The sequence below is a fragment of the Balaenoptera acutorostrata genome, chromosome 5 (assembly GCF_949987535.1).
Source record: "Balaenoptera acutorostrata chromosome 5, mBalAcu1.1, whole genome shotgun sequence".
Lineage (NCBI taxonomy): Eukaryota > Metazoa > Chordata > Mammalia > Artiodactyla > Balaenopteridae > Balaenoptera > Balaenoptera acutorostrata.
The window spans coordinates 76,217,741-76,241,387 of record NC_080068.1 but is presented as its reverse complement, the minus strand read 5'-3'; the positions used below and the strand labels follow the sequence as shown (position 1 = coordinate 76,241,387).

The 23,647-nt window shown below is 37.9% G+C and overlaps 1 protein-coding gene across 8 annotated transcripts in view; it reads left to right on the top strand.

Annotated features, from left to right (window-relative positions):
• The window catches only part of GRXCR1 (glutaredoxin and cysteine rich domain containing 1), a 336,269-nt gene that overhangs the window by 58,777 nt on the left and 253,845 nt on the right, over positions 1-23,647 (top strand). The window contains exons 4-5 of one of the 8 annotated variants that reach the window (XR_009008471.1): positions 424-508; positions 4,078-4,585. The exons of 6 other annotated variants lie outside the window; for them this stretch is intronic. The gene's annotated coding sequence lies outside the window, so the exon portion shown is untranslated. Of the gene's footprint in view, positions 1-423; positions 509-4,077; positions 4,586-22,038; positions 22,278-23,647 lie in introns of those variants that run through there. One more of the 8 variants, XR_009008470.1, reaches the window with a different exon arrangement.

Genomic DNA, 23,647 nt, shown 5'->3' with positions numbered 1-23,647 from the left:
TCGTGCATCACAGGCTGAAAAAGTATTGCTCTTTGGAACCCTGAGATAATGATGTGAAGAAGCCCAGAGTGGCTACTCGAGGGTGAAATACCATGTGGAGCAAAGACAAACTGTCCCAGCTGAGGTCACCTCTAGAACCAACAGCCTGACAACTGCCAGACATGTGAATCAGGCCACTCTAGACCATCCAGCCACATCTGAGCCAGCCAGTGGAAGAATTACTCAGATGAGAGACAATAAATATTTGTTGTTTAGGATGTTGGAGATGATTGGTTATCCAGCAAAAGCTAACTAATATGGGTTGTAATGTGATAAGGAGATTTAATTTGATTGTGGACATTCTAGAGAGCAGAACAGTCTTGAGATTCTTGCCAACGTGTTTTTTTTTTCTTTTTTTTTTGAAATTTTGGCCCCACTGCGCAGCTTGCAGAATCTTAGTTCCCTGACGAGGTATTGAAACTGGGCCCACAGCAGTGAAAGCGCTGAGCCCTAACCTCTGGACTGCCAGGTAATTCCCTCTTGCCGACTTTGAAATGCTGTGGTCTTAGGATTGGTTTTCTGACCAGCACCTGAAAGTTACAGAAAGGCAGATTTTATTGAATGAAACTAAGGACTTTCTAATAACTGGGTCTGTCAAACAATGTAGCTGGCTGCCACCTGAGGGGAGTGTTATAAAAAGTTGATGTTGTTTGGGAGACTGTATTAAAACCTCTAATATCCATTTCAAATCTAAGACTTTAAGGAAAAATAGTTTGGATTTTACAGTTTTAGAAATGGGAAAAAAGTCATTGATGATTTAGTATTCTTTTAATGCATTGTTCATGCCAGAAATTATGGAAAGGCCAGAAATTACTCAGCATACTCTGTAAGATTCCCAGTGTCTACTGGCATGATTACACATATTCCTTCTAAATTGAACCTTGGGCTAAGAGTTGGAAGGGAGCCTTTGACTTCGGGTTTCTATACTGCCATCTCCATTTCATTTTGTCTCTTGTAGTCCCCAGGGCTAGAAACACTTTGGTTTCCTGCCAGCTGGTGAATCAGTATAGAAGTAAACTGGCATTGGGCCAGGACTGAAAGTGGTGGACTAAAGTCAGAGATAGAGCCACAAGGCAACCCTCTAGAATGATGTCATGTATCTCCTGACATAACACCAAAAGGAGGATAATGAAAATAGCCAGAGAGAAATGAACAAGCTGCTCTAATAAGATGCTTGGGATGGCTTCTAAGAAACACAGGTATGGGGGATAGAACATTCTTGGGATGTCATACATTGAGTATAGTTATGCTAAATAAAACATAAAGAGGATTTAATTCATAAATGTGCTAGTCCTGTTTTATCAGCCAATATTAGACCCTTGTCAGGCTTTAGCTATAGTAAGATTTTCTATGCTATCTCAGGAAAGTAAAAAACTTCTTTAAGCTTCTTTCTTGGAGGAATTGGTCTTAAATTATTTCTAAACTTTTGTATAAGAGTAAAATTCTATTACTGCCTAGAGGCAATACTCTCAGATATTAAAGTGAAGGCTCAAAAATTCATTTATATTTCATTTAGAATGTTGAAATTATAATTCATTGAATGCTTCCTGAATGCCTGGCACTGAGAAAAGAAGTTTGCATCTATTATCATTTGTATTTATCACAATGAGCATATTATACAAATGAAAAATCTAAGGCTTAGAATTGTCACAAAATTAGTAAATAGATTTCTGTGCTTCAGTTTTCTCATCTTTAAAATAGATATTTATCCTAGTTATAACTTATCAACTTTGTGTATATGAACAATTACTGGCAAAGAATACACAGAAAACAACACCCTAATATTTTATAGTCTGTAATTTAAAATTATTTCAGTATAAACAGTGTTATCTGAGTGCATGTATAAGTAACCTCTGTACCTTAGGGATGGCATCTGAAAGACCCTAGGAAGAATCAACAGCCATCCAGAGGGAGTTACCTAGTATCTTATTCACTTTGGGCTGTTATAGTAAAATGCATAGCCTGGGTGATTTAAACAACAAACAGTTATTTCTCAAAGCTCTGGAGGCTGTAAAGTTTAAGATCAAGGTGCCAGCAGATTTGCTGTCTGGTGAGAGCCCTTGTTTGCAGAGGCTTGCTTTCTTGATGTGTCGTCACGTAGCAAAGGGAAGGAGGGCTCTGGTCTCTTCCTCTTTTTATAAGGGCATTAATCCCATCGTGGAGACTCTATAACCTCATCTAAACCTAATTACCTCCCAAAGGCCCCCACCTCCAAATACCATCACATTGGGGATTAAGGCTTCCACACATAATTTGGGGTGGGAGGGACACACAATCATTTAGTCTATAGCACTTAGCTTAAATATAATTCTCAAAATCTCAGAATGATACAGTCATTATGGAAAACAGTGTAATGGTTCCTCAAAAAATTAAAAATAGAACTACCATATGATCCAGCAATCCCATTTCTGGGTATATATCCAAAAGAAATGAAAACAGGATATCTTCATTTCCATGTTCATGGCAGCATTATTCACAATAGCCAAGATACGGAAACAACCTATGTCTTTTGACAGATGAATGGATAAAGAAAATCTAGTGTGTGTGTGTATATATATGTATACACACACACACACACACACACACACACACACACACACACAATGGAATATTATGAAGCCCCGAAAAAGAAGGAAATACTGACATTTGTGACAACATAGATGAACCTGGAGGTCATTATGCTAAGGGAAATGAGCCAGTTAGAGAAAGACAAATACTGTATGGTATCATGTATATGTGGAATCTAAAAAAAAAAAATAAAGAAAAAAGCATCAATCTCACAGAAACAGAGAGTAGAATGGTGATTGCCAGGGTCTAGGGGGTAGGAGAAATGAGGCAATATAGGTCAAAGGGTACAAACTTTCAGTTACAAGTTCTGAGGAGCTAATGTACAGCATGGTGACTAGTATATACTTGAAATTTGCTGAGCTTAGATCCTAAGCATTTCCATCACACACACACACACACACACACACACACACACACACACACGACTTAACCATGTGAAGTGGTTATATTAAATAACTTGATTGTGATAATCGTTTCACAGAGTATATCAAATCACCATGTTGTATACTTTTAATATATACAATTTTATTTGTCAGTTATTCCTCAATAAATCTGGGAAAATATTTATAGCAGAGAGTTTGTCAGTGGCATAAGGATGGTTGAAATAATTTTCCCTTGATGAATGAGCAGCATTCAACATACACAGCTGGTTACAAGTTTGCACAGGCCCCATTACTCTTGCACTAACTCAGCTGTCTGATACAACACCTTCAGTAGCGGAGGCTAGGTTCCGGCCCCTCACCCACTCTGCATCCCTCATTCCTGGAGGAGTAAGTCCACCTAACTTCAAGGCTGATCAATTCTGCTTTCAGAATGCGTTTGGGGTACACTGACGTTTTCATGCAAGGTGTGAGTCAGTGTGGCTGGGGGCAGAGAGTGGCACTCTCCTTGGAGTTACAAAAAGTGTTTTGGTGTTTGCTAACTAACTGTTTAAACATTCAAGAGAGTTGGGTTAAGTCTTGCTTTCATAGTCGCATGCCACTTTATAATTAAGTTGTAGTAATTAAGGTATCTCCCACCTGCCACTTACTATCAAAATCTTCTGATATATGCTAAAGAACTTGGCCATTTCTGTACAGCAGAATTGACTGAGGACAGTCATTCGGGGGACTCACGAACCATAAAGATGTACAGGATGACATCAGAGGAAGGAACTGAGAGATTCATACCAGTTTCATTTCTGCCACTTTCCTTCTACTGAGTCTACCAGTGCTCCTCATTTATCTTTGAGTAATGGCATCCTCAGCATAATGACATACCCAGTAATCTTTGCCTTGCTATCTAATTTGGCTGTGTGGCGATTTACATATCACAGACTGTACCATAGAAATGGGAAACATTTTGTATTCAAGATGAAGAGAGGGAATCTACTTTAAAAGAATAAGAGAAACCAAATAGAACAAAGTTATGAATGTGGTCTGTTGCCCTCAGGTGTGACAAATCGCATATTTCTTAAATTTTTTAAATCAGCTTTAATAGGTTTAGCCCCCACCCAACAGAATTTGTGGGGAAAACCATCTTCAGTCATTTTAAGGAATCCTCTCTATTTGAAGAAACGCAGGAACTCTGAAGACTACTTCTGGTCTTAGTTTTTCATGGTCATCGCTGACCTGCTCTGTGGCCCCTTGAAGGTCAGGGGATCCATTACCCACAGTCCCGAAGTCTTTTCTTGCTCTATTCCATCAGGCCTTTTGCTCAGTGTTCAAGGTACCTATGCACGCCCACCTCTGAGAGGCCCTGCCATAACCTGGGACACTGGTGAGACATGGGAAGAGGGCCCAGGCCTCTGCTGTTCATGAAGTGAAAGCTCTTCTCAAGAAGCATTTCATAACTAATTTTCTTGTCAACTGCATTATTATGAACTTTAATCAAATCTTTAACCGTGGTCATTTTTAAGTCTTTTGTCATTTACAGACAGTTCTGGGTGTACTCTGATGCTATCGCAAAAATGTTCCTATAAAAGGGTTTCATCTTCAAGGAATTCATGGAAAAGACTCTGACAAGTACAGGTTTCTGGTAACTGACTGTACTGTTGAACTGAATGAATAAGCATTTTCAGAACTCTAATGAAACACTGATGAACTCATAAAAGTGCTAACAAAAGATCAAGATGAACAAAAAAATTAATTACATGGGACTGAGTGAACTGATGAGGATGAGTATAATTTTTGTGACTTTCTGTTTGAATTAAAAAAAAAAAAATCCCACAAGGACTCAGAGGCAAAGAATATACAAATCAATTTTCACTGCAAAGTAAAGGAGCTGTTACAGTGGAGGATTACTGGACTGAATGTCAATATTATGACATAGTATGAGTGTGTTTCATGTTTGGTAATTGCAATCATTGTTGCTTTTGTTGTGGTCATCCATGTACAATGCTTGGTGTCAGTCTATTTATCTCTTGTAAAAATAAAATACAGTGTGTGTGTGTGTGAAAAAAAAAAAAAAAAGAAGCATTTCACTCTTCCGGGAACCAACCCTCCCTAGGCTGGACCCTCTCTTTCTACATAAGATTCAGAACAATAGCTGACCTCATCACAGGAGGAGGGGCATGGGTTGGAACTTAAAGAATGGGTATTATTTAGGTGAAAAAGAAAAAAATAAATATGCGGATGGAGAGGAGAGAATACAATTGAGGAACGGTCAGGAGAGTTGTCTCTACAAATTAGGAGATAAAGATAAGGGTCTGATCAGATTATTGGATGGGTTTAAAAGCCAAGCTCAGGAATTTGGGACTCTTCCTGTAGTCAAGAAAGAGTTGTTGATACCTTCTAAGAATATGGAGAATTTTGTTTGCTTTCATTTGGTTTCATTTTAGGGAGACTTCCCTGGTCTCATGGAAGGGAACACAGACAATACCAAATATCAAATAAACTGAAAGCCGTGTACATTTGCCTTGGGATGGCATTACATGTGTGGCTGGATCCTGTCTTGAGAGAGTAGTTCCTATGACATATGCTGTAAGGAACTTGAAAATGAGAAGAGAAAAAAAAGGTTTCCTTCCTGCTCCGTCCCCCTACCTTTTCTGCAAGACCCACCTAGTTCAGGAATTCTACAGGACTAGACATTTCCTGCACCTGAGAAAAATGAACAAGACTTTGTTTTGAAAGCTTAGGCTATCCTACATTTGAATATTTTCACAATATAAATTTTCATCTTTTATTCCTAACCACGCAGCTTGTAATTCTGTGCTCATGTCCAATCAGATAATCGTGTATCTGTGCCTTTTTGATAGTCTGTTTTCCTTGCATTAGTGATTCTGTATATGATGAGTGTGTAGGGATTAGTGAGTGAGTAAGTGGATGAATTTGTTTTCAAGCCATTAATGCCACTCTCTTCCTAGTAAACCTGGTTCTATTGTAGTCACTGTTACAGTGAGCTATTTTTAATGTTGGAAATGGGTCTATTCCTCACCTCTCTTAGGGCAGATAAGAAGCTGCAAATCATTGTCACACATTCTTCGAGACCCAGGTCAAATGCTTCCTCTGTAGAATCTTTCTAACCTTAGTCCCTTTCCTCTCCCTTGTTTACTTCCTCTAGTAATTACATGGTAATTTCCCTCTTCTACCCTCGCATGAACTTTGGTTCATTTTATGGAATTTATAACTTGTGACTCTTTATTATGGTTTTCCAAAGTTATTTTCCTGTTTTACAGCTCCTGATATAAGCATTTGTTGAGTGATCAGACCAGGTCTATCTTAGGGTGGCTGAGGGCTCTGAGGTTTCAGACATGGTTACAAATGTGTCTCAGGTTCTTGTAACTTTTGGTTGTGTCTAATGTCAAGAAACCCATACACACATGCTTTCAGGTTAAACAGCAACAACACAACGATGAAACTGATCCTTATCTTCCCTCCATCAGTAGGGGATAGAGGGAAGATCCCTAATAGATGTCTGGTAGAATAACTGAGAAAAAGTAAGAGCCTGGCTCAGTAAGCTGAGTGTGCTTTAGGATGCTGGGTGGTTCTCTTCTGTTTAGCAAAGTGCTTTTTGAAACCTGTTGGACAGGATCAGCATGGTCAGAGAGCATCTTCCTGGTGGGTGGAGCTACCCTGGAGAGAGAGAGCAGTGTTTCCCTTTTAGGAAGCTTATTGAGTAGAATGTATGCCCAGCTGCTTCACTGCCCACTCCATGCCCGCTAAGAAATACGCTTGTTTGAAGTTCAAATCAACATGTAACATCACAACAAAATAGTTCACTGTTCAATTACAAACTTCTAATAATAGCTAGCATTTGTGCTTGGTATGTGCCAGGCATTGTTCTAAACAGTCTACAGGTGTTAATATATTTGATCTGTACAAGACTCCACAAAGCAGGCACTGATGTTATTACCATTTTGTACAAGAGGCAAAAGAGATACAGAAAGGTCAAATGATTTGACCGAGGTCACATAGTTAATGCCAGAATTGGGATTTGTGCTCAGACGTCGATTCCAGAGTCTGTGCACCACTCGACAGTTGATTTTCCTACTGCATAAACCTGGGGAAAGACAGACCCCAGGGATGTTCTGGATTTTTCCTCTACCTGCAAGGTGTGTCCAGTCTTGAGATTCCCTGATTTATGTGGTCATGTCCTCTACTAGTTTGCAAAACTAATTAAGGTGCACATCAAAAACTTCCTGGGGCTCCAATTCAAAAGGAAATACTAAAATCTCACCGGAATGAATGGGAAATATGGTGTTCATCATGTAACAGTTCCATAAATAATTTCTTACACAACCAGAAAAATGCATATTCTTCCTGCTCTCTACCTGTAACTACACGGGACTAACAACTGGAAATTTTAAAGAAGTTCCTCCCCGGTGCTCTTTATCTCCATGTAATGTCTTTGGGATACACAGGAACATTGGGTTGTGCCGCCCACTCTGAAACCAGCCAGTGAGAGTTCCCTGAAGTTGGCACACATAGACATCTAAAATTCTGGAATTGGGCAGTGCTATTTGATGAGAATAAGTGCTTTATTGTGTTATCTAAAGTTTGAATCTTTAAGTATGCCTCCCAAGACTTCATCTAATTTGAAACTTGCAAAAGAAAACTGAAAAGAGATCAAGAACTATAAGAAAGGAGGAACTGTTTTGCCAACATGATAGCCAGAGGAAAAAGACCTTTCAAATAAATATTTGTTGAACAATTAGCTGTAACTAGAGTCTTGTAATCTACCTTGATCCTTAATGAGTATGACTTATTAACAGTATTTAATTATGAATGATGGAAAACTGTGAACAGGAAGAATTTTCCAAATAAAAGCAAATTTTTTTTTTTTTGGCTGCGTTGGGTCTTAGTTGCAGCACATGGGATCTTCGTTGTGGTATGTGGGATCTTTTGTTGTGGCGTGTAGACTTCTCTCTAGTTGTGGCGTGTGGGCTCCAGAGTGCATGGGCTCTGTAGTTTGCGGCACGTGGGCTCTCTAGTTGAGGCGCATGAGCTCAATAGCTGTAGTGCGCAGGCTTAGTTGCCCCGCGGCATGTGGGATCTTAGTTCCCTGATCAGGGATCGAACCCATGTCCCCTGCATTGGAAGGAGGATTCTTTACCACTGGACCACCAGGGAAGTCCCAAAAGCAAATGTTAATTATAGTTTTAATGAATGATTTTGGAATAAAGAAAATATATAATTTTATTAATAGGATATGTTTCTTTCCACTGCCACCAAATAAGTATTGAATAAACATTTAAAATATTATTTGTCTGTGCAGGGTACCTGTGTCAGGTTTTCCCTAATAGCATGTGAGCTCCTTTATCCCTGATTGTGTCTTTACATCATTGGTATTATTCAACAAGTTTTCTTGAATGTGTGCATAAATGAATTATTGAAATAGATCTGGCCATGAGAAGCCCGCACACCGCAACAAAGAGTAGCCCCCCAGTCACCACAACTAGAGAAAGCCCATGCGCAGCAACGAAGACCCAGTGCAGCCATAAATAAATAAATAAATAGTCTGTGGTGGGCTGTGGATGTAAATGATGGAAGAGTTTGTACATCTGGATCGTTGGTGGGAATATTTATCCATTTTTACTGCCCACTCTCTCACGCTTATTTGGCTACCTCTCCTTGATACCTAATATATCTAGCCTTTCTGGTGACCTTTTGAGGCCCTTGGAAGTAGTGACCCTTTCTTACATAAAACCTGAAAAGATACAGGGAAGCCTGAGCTTCAATAATGAACACTGGGCATACCAAGGTGAATCTTCTTTGCCAAGCTGCAGTGGCCCTTGTGCTATTGGTATACACATTTATAGAAAGAGGTAAGAGGTGCTGGAATGACTTTGGAAAATAAATCGTTACCAGTCAAAAAAAAAAGGAATAGATCTGTACAACTTTGATATTTAGAGGTCCTCTCTAATTTGAATGTTTTTTTTTCTGCTTTTTGTATGTCCTGTATAATTGAGTTTGTATACCATCTGAGCAAATAAATTACCTTAATTCCTGTTATACGTTGAGTTGTTTATCCCTAAAATTCATGTGCTGAAGTCCTAACCTCTCACACCACGGAATGTGACCTTATTTAGAATAGGGCTGTTGCAGATGTAATTAGTTAAAAGAAGGTCATATTGAAGTAGGGAGGGTCCTGAACCAGTATGACTGGTGTCCTTATAAAAAGGGGAAATTTGGACACAGCCATGTACACAAGGAGAATGCCATGTGAAGACGAAAGCAGAGATCAAGGTGATGCTTCTACAAGCCAATGAATGCTATAGATTGCTAGCAAACCACCAGAAGCTGGGGGTGAGGCATGGGACAGTTTCTTCTTCCCAGCCAAAAGACAGAAACAACCCTGTCGACACCGTGATGTTGGGCATTGAGCCTCCAGAACTGTGTGACAACACATTTCTTTTGTTTAGGTCACTGAGTTAATGGTACTTGGTTTCTGCAGCTCTAGCAAACTAACATGATTCCCATCCTTTAATGAAAGGAGGCTAGAGTCATGTGGCTGAGATGGAATGACTCTGGGATTTTCTTATCATTTTGTCTGGGACATCATCTAATTACAGAATTACTTTTAAACTGCTGTGGGCTTTAAGAATTGAAGCCAAAGGTGTTTGTTTACTTAGGAGGACTATGTGTTATTGAGGACTTCAGAAGCTGAGTGTTTATTTTCCATGTAAAAGGTTGTTCCAAAAATTTCTAGTATTATATATATATTTTTAGGAAATGTGTATAAAGGCTGGATGCTTTGAAGTCTTAGTAATTATATTATGATTATTTAATCTGCTAAAAATAGAAATATTGGCCGGTAATTTGCCTTCATTTTTTCTTCCTGGAAATCTAGCATTTCAAATTTTTTAGCAGCATGAATATTTTTATGGACTCTAAAGTTTAACAGTGCAAATAATTTGCAGCTGAAATATGTCCATATCATGCATGGTCAAGGGGCTGGGAACCTGAGGAACAAATAGAACACCACAAACCAGTTTTTTAAAAATATCCTAAAATCCTGAGAACACTTTGTTTTTTGAGGGTTATGGCTAGTGAGCATAAATCTCACAAGAACTCCCAAGATTTCCTTCACCCTTCACTATTGAAAAGATAAAGCCCACCTTTCCAATTATATTTTGAAAAAAATGGAAGAAAGTACAAATTGGTATCCCTGAAACTGTTTAGTCTGCAGTGGAGATAGACACTCCTCTCACTGATGCATATTTAAAACCTCAAAATTTAGTGTTAAAAATAATAATGTTTCCATGTTTTATGGTTTTCAACTCCTAAGTACTTGTTAGAACTTGTGATATTGTAAATTATGACTGTGATAGGTGAGTATTAATTTACTCCCCGGGGAACATGGCATGTTCAAGATTTCCTGAAAACAGATTTTTACTGTATACCTTATATACTATACTTATAATTTCCTTATTTTAATTCGTTGTCTGGGTATGTTCACTAGGAGGTTCATGTCTGTCCCCACCCACTTCTATTTGCAGCCCCCATACCCCGCACCTTCTGGTTATTTGAGGAGACTCCCAGATACTACATCATTTCATCCATGAATATTTGTTTGTCTCTTTAAAAGATAACGAATTGCTTAAAAACATAACCACAATACCATTATCACATCTAAAGAACTGACAACAATTCCTTAATATCAACACATATCCAGTGTTCAGATTTCCCTGATTGTCTCCAAAATGGTTTTTTAATCTTGGTTTGTTTGAATCAATTTCCAAACAATCTTCACACATTCACTTGGTTCTCACATGTCTCTTAAGTTTTCTCTTAAGTTTCTTTTAATCTATAAACTCCCCCAATCTTTTTTCCCTTAGCAAATTGTTGAAAAAACAAAGCAGTTTCTCGTAGAGTTTCTTGAATTTTGGATTTTGATGATTGCTTCTTTGTGAGGTCATTTAACATGTATTTTTGCCGCCTGTATATCCTGAATACAGGCAATTTGATCTAGAAGTTTGGCTTGATGGTTTGATCTGATTTAGGTCTTTTTTTCAGGAATACATGAATAATGTCTGTTTGTTTCTCTTTTTGTGTGTGTGATCTTAGTAATCATTGATGAGCATTGCCTAGACTCATTATTTAGGGGTTTGAAAAAAATTATGACTAACATTTCTTCATCATTTAACAGCTGGAATATTACACTTTCCATTTTATACCAAGTGTTATATTTCTAGAACTACACAAGGTTCCTTGATAGACCTTAGGCTTTTTGAGTGTTTATGTGATCTCAGTTGATCCTTAAAATAATCCTGAGAAGTGTTTGTGGTGATGTATCCCTATCCTCATTTTACAGAGAAGTTAAATCACTTGTCTAAAGTTCCGTGGCAGAGCTGGAATATTTGGAACCTGGTCTCCTGGTTCCTAGTCCATGCTCATTCAAAGCTGGCTCACTCGTGAGGCACAGAGACCATGAAGTTCCATTTGGAAAGGAAGAAATAATTCCATGGTTAAAAAATGCTCAGAGTGTGCAGAGTGTACTCAACTTTGTTCATCATTCAGCACACAAAAAGATAGAATGTGTATCTTGAGAAAGCCTAAAGAATACAAGACAGGCTGATCCCAGAGTCCCTAGCTGCCTTCCTTTCTGCTGCCCTCCTGTTAGGGAATAACATCCTTTTCTTTTATGAGCTTGGCTATCAGGAGAGAATTGGATCTGGTTATCTATCATATGCACAGGTAATAAAACTATGGCTCTGCTCTAAAATGCGTTATTAAGAATATTAAGCTGATCTCTCATTGTAGTTTTGATTTATATTTCCCCAATTAGTGATGTTGAGTACCTTTTCATATACATGTTGGCCATTTGTATGTCTTCTTTGGAGAAATTTCTGTTAAGGTATTTTGCCCATTTTTAAATGAGGTTGTTGTTTTTTGTTTGTTTGTTTGTTTTTGCTAGTATTGAATTATAGGAAGGAGTTTTAAAATGTATTTTGGATATTAACCTTTCATCAGATATATGGTTTGCAGATATTTTCTCTCATTCCACAGGTTGCCTTTTTGACTTTGTTGTTTCCTTTCCCGTGCAGAAGCTTTATAGTTTGATGTAATCCCACTTGCCTATTTTTGTTTTTGTTTCCTGTCCTTTTGTTGTCAGGTCCAAGAAATCATTGCCAAAGTCAATGTCAATAGGTTTATTCCCAATGTTTTCTCCGAGGAATTTTGTGCATTCAGGTCTTACATTTAAGTCTTTAATCCATTTTGGGTTGTTTTTTGTGTACAGTGTAAGAAAAGGGTCCAATTTTATTCTGTTGCATGTGGATATCCAGTTTTCTCAGCACTATTTACTGAAGAGACTATCCTTTCCCCATTGAGTATTCTTAGCACTTTTGTTAAAGATCGATTTGCTTTATATGTATGGGTTTACTTCTGGGCTCTCTATTCTGTTCCTTTGGTCTATGTCTGTTTGATGCCAGTACCATACTATTTTGATTATTGTAAAAAAAATGATGTATGGTATACTTAAAATTTTTCTAAGAGGGTAGATCTTATGTTAGGATCTTGATAGATAGATAGTAGATAGATAAATGAATAAGGTGGGAGGAAACTTATGGAGGTGATGGATATGCTTATGGCATTGATTATGGTGATGGTTTCATGGATGTACGTATATTTCTAAATACCTAGAATTATATACATTAAATATATATAGCTTTTTGTAATATGCCATAATATTTCAATAAAGTGGTTTAGAAAAAGTATATTGAGGGCTTCCCTGGTGGCGCAGTGGTTGAGAATCTGCCTGCCAATGCAGGGGACACGGGTTCGAGCCCTGGTCTGGGAAGATCCCACATGCCACGGAGCAACTAAGCCCGTGTGCCACAACTACTGAGCCTGCGCGTCTGGAGCCTGTGCTCCGCAACAAGAGGAGGCCGTGACAGTGAGAGGCCCGCGCACCGTGATGAAGAGTGGCCCCTGCTCGCCGCAACTAGAGAAAGCCCTCGCACAGAAACGAAGACCCAACACAGCCAAAAATAAATAAAAAATAAAAATAAATAAATTTATTAAAAAAAAAAAAGAAAAGAAAAAGTATATTGAGCCAGCATGTGTACTACAAATACTTATAGCACGAATTATGTTTGGTGGTGAGAAGTAAAGGAAGGAGGACATGAAGGAAATCTTAGATAATTTATATATGTATATAAAATATATTTTTCTCCTTTTTTCACTTTCTTTTTATTGACGTATAGTGGATGTAGAATATCATATAATAAGTTACAGGTGTACAATATAGTGATTTACAGTTTTTGTTTTTGTTTTTGTCAATCCCAAACTTCCTGCTTTATCTCTTTGAGGATATTATTTTTCTTTTTTTTTTTTTTCTTTTTTTTCTTTTTCTTTTATATTCGGGACCCAGTGGTTCCAGTAGTTCTAATTCATGCGTATGTATCGTTTGGCTCATTGTCTTTCTTTAGTAATTCTTGGGGGTCTCATTATTTAGGCTTCTGAATGAGTGTGTGTGTAATTATGCTTTTAAATTTTGTGGAGCTGGAGTAATAAATACTCTACCAAACTGTAAGTAATTTGTTTAAAGAAAAAAAGATTCCTTACAATTCCTCTTTAATTGTATAAGAAGCATTCACTAGGTTAAACTGTCTGAAGAAAAGCTTGGTAGACATCAATTCAAATTGCTTTTCCTCTCAGAACTCTTCTTTTATGAGGAATTTTTCATTTTTACTCCTCCTTATGGGTAGGTTGAATCCCTAAAGTGATTTGGATACAGTAGTACTCACAGAATACAAACAAGAGAGTCAAAAGAAAAGGTGTTTTTAAGTAACAAGTGCTACATGTAGCTTAATTTCATTAATTACATTTTCAATCTCCTTTTCTCTCTCTTCTCCTCTTGGGACCCCTATAATGTGAACGTTGGTTCGCTTGATGTTAGCCTAAATATCCCTTAAGCTATTCTCATTTTTTAAATTTGTTTTTCTTTTTGCTGTTCTGATGGGGTGATTTCCATTACTCTATCTTCCAAATCTCTTATGTGCTCTTCTGTATCACCTAGTCTACTGTTTATTTTTCTGTAGTGTGTTTTTCATTTCAGTTTTTGTATTCTTCAGTTCTGACTGGTTCTTTTTTATTTTCTAGTTCTTAGTTAAATTTTTCACTGTGTTCATCTGTTCTTTTCCCTAATTTAGTTAGCATTCTTATTACTAATGATTTGAATTCTTTACCTGGTAAATTGTTTACTTCTGTTTCATTAGTTGTTTTTTTTCACGGGTTTTCTCTTGCTCTTTCAATTGAGGCAAATTCCTCCATCTTCTCATTTTGCTTAACTTTCTCTCTCTCAATGAAATTAGGTGAACAGTTACCTATGGCGGTCTTAAAGGGGTGTCCTTAGGTGGGAACATCCTTATACAGTGTGTGTGTGTGTGCTCAGGGTCTTTGGTGGGAGAGCTGGATTTGGTGTGAACACAAGTCACATCTTTCCTCAGGATGTGCTGGCAGCTATCACCTTGGTAGGAGGTGGGGCTGGAGAAGGAGTGGCTAGGGCCGGATCCAGGTGTGAGGTGGGTCTTCCCCTTGGTTAGTGGCTGTCACCACTCTATAGAGACAGGGGCAGGTCCCATGTTGCCGGAGCAGAAGCCCTGAGGGTTGGCCTCAGCTGGCTCAGTTCCCTTTAAGTGTGTGCTCTTTCCCCTCCCAGCATCAGCACCCTTGCCACAGAGGGGAGCAGTGCTGGAGCAAGAGGGGCTGGCTGGGTGTTTGGTGAAGGTCAGCATGTGAACTGTGTTGGTCTGGCTGCCGTTAGAGACCCAGACCGCCTCTGATGTGCTACCTCTGCCATCGCCAGTAATGGCTGCCCCCTCCCTGATCAGATGCCGCTTAGGGTCAATTTATGAGGGGAGCATGTTAAAGAAAATAATACAGCAAGGAGGTATAGTCAGCATTTATATAGATGCTTTAACAATATAGCCTCAAAATATACAAAGTAACAATGGCATAATGGTGGGGATAAATAGATATATCAACATATGTTGCAAGAGATTTTAACATGCTCCCCTCATAAATTGACAAATAAATCAGACAAACACAAGCTAGAGACATAGAAGAACTGAGTAATGTAATAAAAAAGCTTGAACTATTTTATATACGTAGATGTATGTATGTATGTATTTATGTGTGTGTTTGTGTCTCTGTGTGTCTGTGTGATTATACTGGGCACCTGGATAATCCAGGACAATATCCCCATGTCAAGATTTTTAAGTTAATCACATCTGCAAAACCCCTTTTGCCATGTGTACTGGGTTGAATTGTGTCTCCCAAAAGATACACACATACACAGACACACATAAGCGCAAAACACAACTCAACACTGAAGCAACTGAGAATACAAATGATCACACAGATTATTTACAAAATGTTCTCTCATGGAAAATTTACTAGACCATAAAGGAAGCGTCAGTAAATTCCAAGGAATCAATATCATGTGGGCTACATTCACTGACCATAATTGATTGACGTTAGAAATTTTAACAAAGGAAATAAGTGTAGTTTACATAATCTTAAATGTCAGGTTTTATATTAATAAACAATCATGGGGCTAAAAAGGAGATCATGAAGGGAATTATGAAGTTTTACAACTCAAACAACAGTAAAGCCTCATATGTCATATTTGCTAAGGTATGGCTAACACAGTCCTTTGACAGAAATGTATAGTTTCAAGTAAATTTAGCAGGACACAGAGAGTTTGAAAATGATTAAGCTAAACATTCAATTCAGGAAGTTGAAAATGTAACAGAAAATCCAAAAAAATAAACAGAAAGAAACAAGGAAGGAGAAATTAATAACAATAAAAGAGAAATTAATAAAATAAAGAATTAAAAACAATAAAAATGTCAACAAAACTAAAAGTCTAAGCAAGGAAACGAAAAAACAAAGTGAAAACAGAAACATGCAATGAAAAAGAATAGTAACTACAGATATAACATTTTATATCAAAAGCAATGTTATGAACAACTATATAAGAATTTCCTTGATAACTTATAAGAAGTCATTAACTATTTGGAAAAATATAAAGTGTCCAAATTAGAAGAATTGAATAGGTCAATAAGCAGTAGAGATGTTAAAATGGTGGCAAAAGACCTCCCTCCCACCGAAACTTTGTAGCCCCCGTCTGTTTCAAGGGAATTTCTACTAAATTTTCAAGGAAAAACTCTTACAAATTGTATTCCAGAAAAGAAGCACTATCAGCTTATTTGATGAGATTAGTGCAATCTTGATTCCAATATCAGATAATGGCAATAAAAGAAAATTATAAGCCAATTTCACTTGTTAATGCATGTTTCAATATTATAAATTAAATATTAGCCAATTGAACATTTGGTTATTAAACAATAATTCATTATTCAGATCAGGTTTATCCCAGTAATCCCAGATCTCAACATAAGAAAATACAATCAGAGAATTTACCATATTAACAGACAATAAAGAAAAAGAAAATAATACGACTTTTTAAATTGATGCAGAAAAATTATTTGATAAATGTGAACACCTATTTGTTAGATAAATTAAATAATATGCATAGAAATATGTTAAAAGCTAGAGGGGCTATACTAGAACTATATGTTCTAGGATCTAGGACAAGCTTAGAGTTTTGTTAATGGCTTGGTCCCATCGCTTAATTCACTGTACTTTTATTGAAGTTGCTCTTCCATCCCCAGAAGGCCATTAAGGAGGACAGCAAGAATTTTGCTGAAGCATAAAATGACTGGGCAGAAAATAGTCAAAGCAGAGGATGAGTTTTAGCTGCAGCTTTTCAAATAGCCTAGGGCAGAGTGGGATGAGAACTAGGAAAATCAATACGAAAATGTTTATAAGCCAAGACATAGACCATTAGTTGCCTGGACAAGTTTACTCATTCATTCCCTAAACAGTAAATCCCTATAACTTAACTTTCGCTCTTACAAAAATAGTGGAACTTCTGGGGAAAAGATAATACTATTTCAGTAGGAAAAAGGTCTGACTTCTCAGCCACAATCACAGTTAACACTTTGGTCTACGGCCAAGTATATATACCGTGGAAGAGGAAAAAAATAATCCATAACTCTAATGGACTACCAGTCTGTTTTGTTAACCAAAGACTTAACATGACTTAATATGGCTTTGAACTTTCTGAGTTCAGCAGGTGTTTAAAGAAGAATTTTACTCTCATGAGGTTTTCAGAGCCCCCCATCACATGTTTAGGAGCTTCTTCCTTGTAGTTCTGTTGTGCTAAGTGATGCACTCTCCTCTTACTCTCTCCTCAGTTGCTAGCAATCTAGCAGACCATATATGCAAGTGGGTTCTGTTGGATAGGACATAATATAAACCTCCACAAGGTCTCTCTTTTGTCATGACCCGTATCATGCACTGGAATCCTTGGTGTACCCTTGGACTTGATAAGCTGTACAGTGGAGGTAGACCCCACAGTCCTTGGGTTCATTCATCAACAGCTAATCATCTTACCTTTAGCTCTTTATATTTGTCAGGTGGGAGTCAGATTCCAGTCTACTGGGTTTCCCATACTGCATACATACTAAGCTCTTTCAGTAGTACCCGTGAAGGTCCTCTAACTAGCTTTCAGGTGAGAATGAGCACAGCACACCTCTCCATTAGGGGCAGTTTATTAACAGAGTTGTTACCTGAGAAATCATCTTCAAGAATTTTCTTCCCATTGAAAGAATCAAGCATTTAATCATCTTCTCCTATATGAACTATACCTCAGGGCAGTCAAACAGTTCATGAGGGTGTTTCTCTCTATAAAATTATCATAGCCAATAAACAAAGAAGGAATAATAGGATGCATATATCACCTTTTTGTGAACCCTCAGTGATATAGTTGATCTAGGAAATGATCATTTATAGCTGTTACCCCCACAAAAAAAGAAACTACTAAACATTATATGCTTCTTGATAGAAGTATATACCACCATCTCTAAAGTATTCTTGCCAGAATTTTTCCTTGAAACAGATCAAGCCTCTAGATTTAACTAGCAGCTTACAGGAATTACAGGGGACAGACAAACATGTTATAAGTCACCATGGGGAAGCAGTCATTAAAATCCAGAGTGTGGAAAGGTTTATTGGATAAGTGATCTTATTTTTTTTAAATAAATAAATTTCAAAGGAAGAAATGTGGGCATGGAAAAATCTTAAGGAATTTAAGAAACATGGTCAAATGCAATGTGTGATTCTTATTTGAGTCCTGATTTAAACTAAACACTTTAAAATGTACAAGACAGTCATGGACATTTGAATACCGACTGCTTATTTGACGATTATTAAGGAATTATGGTTCATATTTTAGATGTGATAGTGAGTGACACCATGGCTGTGTTTGAAAAAAAAAAACGGCCCTTATATTTAAAGGTATACAATGAAGTAATTATGTATAAATTGATACTGATGTTTGAGGTTTGCTTCAAAATAATGCTGAGAAACTTGAACCCAAGCAGTTTCTTCCAGAGCCTAATGATAAAGTTATTCTGTAAAGAAATAAATGTGAAAAATAAGGGATTTGTCAGGGAAGAGTAACTGCCCAGTTTTGTTGGTCTCTAGGGCCATGTAGGGATAGTCAGAGATAAACTTAGAAAGGCAGGTTAGGGTCAAAGCTTGGAGGGCCTTGGAAAATAGGCTAAGGAACTTTAAAGGAAATCATTATTTCAATATGTAGGGCACCATAATGTTCTGTACCAAAATTTGTGATAAGATTTAGTGCTAATTTGGACTCCCCTGGTGGCGCAGTGGTTAAGAATCCGCCTGCCAATGCAGGGGACACCAGTTCGAGCCCTGTTCTGGGAAGATCCCTCATGTTGCGGAGCCACTAAGCCCATGCGCCACAATTACTGAGCCTGTGCTCTAGATCCCACAAGCCACAACTACTGAGCCTGTGTGCCACAACTACTGAAGCCCACGTACCTAGAGCCCATGCTCCACAACAAGAGAAGCCACCACAATGAGAAGCACGTGCACCGCATTGAAGAGTAGCCCCTGCTCATCAAAACTAGAGAAAGCCGCGTGCAGCAAATAAGACCCAATGCAGCCAAAAATAAATAAATAAATTTATATATATAAAAAAAAAGATTTAGTGTTAAGTACTAGTCACCATGGTTTGTCAAAATATTGGAAGCTCCCTTTGGTGGAAGATGAGTTTTGAAAACATTAGATCTGTGGAAGTTGAACAATGGATTTTGATGACATATTCTTTTCTTAATGGTGATAGGAGCTCTTTTTAAAATAATTTAATTTTATAACCTAGGTTATAAATTTCTAGTCTTGAAGACCTAGGAGAACCAGAGTTATAAGAATACACTTGTTTTGTGTCCTCTAGAGCAGGATTGAACCCACCAAGCTTCATAGTATTATGATTACAATTAAGATTTAAATTCTCTGTGGTGTTTTTTATTTTATTTTTTCCTCAATTTAATGTTTTTTGAATCCATAATATTGTATATTATTTCTAGAAATATTTCCCTCTACAGTACAATGCTGATTTGTGACTTTGTTTTGCAATATGTTTTTTTAAATTAGACTTTGTGGAAAATCACCTGAATGATAATTAATTATAAGCAGAATAAATTTTATGGCAGAGTGAAAACTATTTCAAAAGTCATTTCTTCTTGTTGTAGGTGGCCTCTGTTTCAGTTTTCTTTTTTATGGCAGAGTGAAAATTATTTCAAAAGTCATTTCTTCTTGTTGTAGGTGGCCTCTGTTTCAGTTTTCTTGGACCATACAAAACAACTAATGTGAAAGATAGGCTCTCTGTGATTGCATGCTTCCTGCCTTTAGAGTAATGAAGATTTTGGAAAGACATCATCAAAGCAGAAATAGAAAGCTTGTTGCCTCTTTTGAATTAACAATATTTTATTATATTTATCATAAACTCTAGTTTCCTAACTCAAGTAATATGAAATGCATACAGAGTTTGTGTTATCTACAGATTTAAATTTAATCATTTGGTTTCAAGTTTCAGATTCGATGGAATCTATCAAGTTTTACAAGGCATGTCTAGCAGAGCACAGTTTTATAAGATTCACAAGTGTCTTAGCTGGAGTTTCTACAAGGAGAGTATGGGATAGGAATTCTTGTTGCAGTGGCTTTTGTTTGTTTGTTTTTTTAGGAAAGCACTTTCAGGTGAAGGAGATTGAGGAAAATAGGATAGGACAGGAAAAACAAAAAACAAAAACTGAGCCAGAATATGGATCTGATTCCACAGGAAACCGTGGAGGACAAATTGTACAACCAAGTCATTTCGTCCTGATGGGAGTCAGTCAGGGCAGTGGTCTTCCCTTGGGAGGGGTGGGGGTCATAGCCTCCCAGGTGAGGCTCCTCCTGTTTGTGTGAGGGCAAGTCACTAGAAATGGGAGTAGCTGTGAGCTTTATCAACCAATGCTCACAGTAGCTGGGGAAAAGGGGGACGCCCCTGTTTACATGACGTGGGTGGGTACCAACAACATCCTTTACCGTTTACCCTTCAAACTCAGATACACTTACATTCAGGCACAGCCTCTTGAGAATTCTGATTGGAAAACCTTACAAGAGGGTTACTGGGATAAAATCCAGCTGCTGCTGCTGCTGCAGTTTGTCCTGAGGCCATGTGTAATATTCATTACCTCCTGCCTCCACTACCAATTCTAAATTCCTCTGCCCATTGATGAGCATTTCTGCCAACGTGTGGTTTGCCTGGTGGGGGTGACCCAGGCCCCATCCTTAATTTGTGAGTTGTGAGCCTCTTGGTCACTCTGTCTTTATCAGGTCATGCTTGCTATACTTTCCCATTTACAGTAACGACTGGGAACGAAAGTCACGTGGCTATCCAGAGTGAGTCCTTGGTGATGCTGGATGGGAAGTGTGGCCAGGAAAGGACAGGCAAAGCCCTGTCTGGAACACAGGGTCAAGCATGGGTAGCATGGAACATTTGCCCTTTCCAGAGTGTAAGAGTCTGGTCTGTCTCACTGAAAGATGGTTCCATATTGGGGGCACACTGTAGTTCTCTGCTGCTGGCAAGTTAGACGTTCAGCAGTGGCAGTAGCTAGACTAGCATTGGTGAGAAGGATTCCAGGCCCATGTGAAGGTCCATTTCTTCCACCATGGCCATTCTAGTTCATAGCTATACTATTCAATTGCCAGAGAAGCTAAATATATAAGCTTCTTTATATAAATAAATAAGTGGACAGTCATGCTGTCCACTTGAGTGCTGGTTGCCTCTTCTGAAGTCTGTTCTCCTAGCAGACATTAACACGTGATACAAAGGTCTTCCTTTGTCTTCCTTGAACAGTTTTTTAGATGTACTGTTTTCTTAGTGGTTGCTTTAGGTATTACAATGAACATGTGTAACTGCAATAACAATCTCCTGAAAAAATACTTTACTACTTCAAGTGGAGTATAGGAACCTTATTTCCATTTAAGTCCCTTAACTCTCCCCATTTAAAAATTTATTTCCTTTACACACATCAAGCACCCCCTGGGGTGGTGTTATAGTTGCTGCTTCAACCACCAGACATGATTAAAAACCCATGAGAAGAAGGATAGTCTATTATATTTACCCCCTCCCTGCTTTTTTTTTTTTTTTTTAACCTACTGCATTGTTATTTCTACCTTTCTGAAGTCATTTTCTTTCTGTTTGAAGGATTTCTTTAAGGCATTCTTTAAAGGTAAGTCTACTGGGAACAGATTCTCTTAGTTTTCCTTCATCTGAGAACGTCTTTTTTTTTCTCTTCATACCTGAGGGATATTTTTGTGAAGTATAGAATTTAGGGCTGATAGGTTTTTTTCTTTCAGCACTTGAAAAATATGCTAAATTTAATATAATATAAACCAATATTTCTAGGGCTAAAGTTGCTAAAGTTTAATTATATGATTGCCACCTAAATAGCCTCTTTTGATTGGAATAAGAAAAAGGAGGGTATAATTTCACTCCTGTTATATTATTAGAAATATTTCTTTTTGACTGAGGGAAAATGCACATGAAAGCTTTTCTTTTTTTTTTTTTTTTTTTCTGCCTGCTTTCTAGGTAGTTGCTTCTTTCTTTTTCTTATGAAGCATGCAGAGAGAAGAAGCATCTGTTCTGAGAGCAAGGAGGATTAAAACATAAATTAACAGTTCAGTCCCAGTGAGCCACCTTCTGTATCTGAGTCAGAGAGAAGAGAGCCAGTTACACAAAAAATCATATGTGGGGAAGAGTAAGGAGTTTGGAATCAGCCACATCTGCCTTTGAATCCTCTCTGCCATTTACTAGGTGCATGATCTTTGGTGAGTTATTTAACCTCTCTTGGTCTTAGTTCCTTGACTAAAATTGAAATAATAACACTTACTCTTTGGGTCATTGTGGGATTGAGACAGATGAGATGTATAGACCTCTAGGCTGTGATAGGTTCTCAATAAGATTCTTTCAGTTGTCTTCCTCTTTCCTCCTTTAATATTGAGGAAATTTAAGGTTAAGGAAAGCCCACCAGAAGAGATGTTTGACTTCCTCTTGGGAAACATGGTGAACTGGCAAAGTTAATATTTCATGGGAAAGGTACTATTTGAATTATTTATTTCTTTAAAAGTTGTGATGTTAAATTATCATCTTTGAAATTTATAGAGTTACTATTATTTTAATTTCTTTGGTTATTTTAATAAAGGTAAGTGTAACTGGATTTTATCAGTATGCATCTTATCAGGAGAGAAAAATCATGAAGTAACTTGAACAGGGAAAATTTAATATAAAGAATCACTAACTCTAATAAGAGATTGGAGCAATGCTTCTTTCACTGGTGAGAAGTAAAGAGAACTCTAAAGAATACAGTATAACGGGTATAAGGAGCAGTCCTTATCCATAGGGCTGAGAAGATCACCCAAGGAAGAGCTCCCGCTCATCCCCCCCCCCCCCCCCTCCACACTCCAGGATTGAGATCTGGAACCTACTGCAGAAGGCACAGTCCTCACTGGATGTCAGAAAAGTCACTGTGATGCTACCCTGGGGGAGTTTGCTGGAAATCTGCTCTCAGGAAGCTGCCTTTCTCTAGCGCTCCAGGGAAAGTTGTTCGTGAGGAAGTATCTCACCTGAAGCAATGCTACAAAACTGCCCAAAGGTGGTGTCACTCTTCTCCTGACCACTCTGCAGGAACGTGGCTCTGGAGAAGCTGGGCATACCGTAGGAACCTGGTGCTGGAAGCTGCCTGAGCTGTAGGACCTGGGCACTAGGCATGTGCTGCAGAAGTCTGTGCAGAAGTGAGCACATGAGAAGCAGGAGGCAACACCCTTTACCCCGTAATGTCCCTCCAGCAATCTCTACTGACAAAGTGTGACATGGTACATTTGACAGTGGAAAATATTTAAAGGGCCCATTTTCACAGAGCAGGGAAATAGAAAGAATTTGGACCTGAGAGGCAATAATTTATGACAGGCATATAAGGGGTAAAGGATTCATGATTGGAAATCTCTGTTAGGACCTGATAAAAGTGATTGTCTTAAACTTATACAATGTATTGGCTTAATTGTTCAAACCCTGGTACCAATGTATCAGTGCCTCCTGGTGATAGCATATTGTAATTGCATTTCAAATCTTTGTGCCTGTTAGAAGCAGCTTTTATAATCGAAATTTTAGAACAGGCTATAAGATTGTAGCAAACATTACT